The sequence below is a fragment of the Anomaloglossus baeobatrachus genome, chromosome 2 (genome assembly GCF_048569485.1).
Source record: "Anomaloglossus baeobatrachus isolate aAnoBae1 chromosome 2, aAnoBae1.hap1, whole genome shotgun sequence".
Classification (NCBI taxonomy): domain Eukaryota; kingdom Metazoa; phylum Chordata; class Amphibia; order Anura; family Aromobatidae; genus Anomaloglossus; species Anomaloglossus baeobatrachus.
Genome location: NC_134354.1, coordinates 706067063 through 706068459, shown reverse-complemented (window position 1 = coordinate 706068459; position 1397 = coordinate 706067063).

The following is a 1397-nucleotide window of genomic DNA, read 5'->3' as shown; positions in this document are numbered from 1 at the left end:
AAGTTACAGCTAATACAATCTCCTCCCTGAAGGAAGGGTGGAGAGGGAAATGGATGGACTACTCCCCTTGCTGCTTCATAAACTAAGTCAAAGGGGAAGCCAAAGTAGAGATATTTCAGTATAACCTCATTCACATTGTGCCAGGGGATAAGGTCTCATCAGAGCAGTGTAATCCCACCAGGAAGCTTAGGAAGGAAACTCAAGGCATTGTAGAAAGATCTCCAAACTAGAAAATAACATGTGTATTACGAGTGTGGAATGCATCCGTCCCATGGCCATATGGTCTACTAACACAGTGCAGGTCACGTCCCTCCACCAGGTGTAGCAGTACACGATGCCAGTATGTTAGATGGCACCTGACCAGTGGGGAGAGTTATGCCTCTACGCCTACAATGTATGATAGCCATCCCGGCATACTTACACTAAACTGCTTGGCTGGAAAGTGAATGTATTAAGATAGAGAGTATGTACACAGTAATATAAACTGTGAGTATATAAAGTATAAATATTCAATCAAATCATAGTGATACCAACATAAAAAGGTTGTATACCACATGATTAGCTACATATAAAAAAAATATATTGCCTACATGTTGCATACAAGTCTGCATAAGGGAATAAATAGCGTGTACTTGTAAAATAAGGTGAATATTTATATACATTATAACAAGTGCATATTAAATACATAAAAGAGGCAAATATAACGAAAAGACAATATAAAGAACACATTCTAAAGACAATGTTAACAATGAATAATCATAGATTTTTATTTTCCACAGGGATTGTGTGTACATGGCATTAATCATCATCGCCACCATCAACAGGATAAGTAATCAGTTCCATGAGCATGGATCATAGAGAGTATAAGTCGCCATCCACCGGATCAGCCACCATCCGCAGGATCAGTCAACATCCGCAGGATCAGTCACCATCCCCAGGACCAGTGATTATAGAGAGGATAAGTCACCATTCACAGGATCAGCCACCATCCACAGGAGCAGTGATTATAGAGGATCAGTCACCATCCGCAGGATCAGTCACCACCTGCAGGATCAGTCACCATCTGCAGGATCAGTCACCATCCGCAGGATCAGTCACCATCCGCAGGAGCAGTGATTATAGAGAGGATCAATCACCATACGCAGGATCAGTCACCACCCGCAGGATCAGTCACCACCTGCAGGATCAGTCACCACCCGCAGGATCAGTCTCCATCTGCAGGATTCAGTCACCACCCGCAGATCAGTCACCATCCACAGGAGCAGTGATTATAGAGAGGATCAGTCACCATCCACAGATCAGTCACCATCCACAGGAGCAGTGATTATAGAGAGTATCAGTCACCACCCGCAGGATCAGTCACCATCTGCAGGATCAGTCACCATCCACAGGAGCAG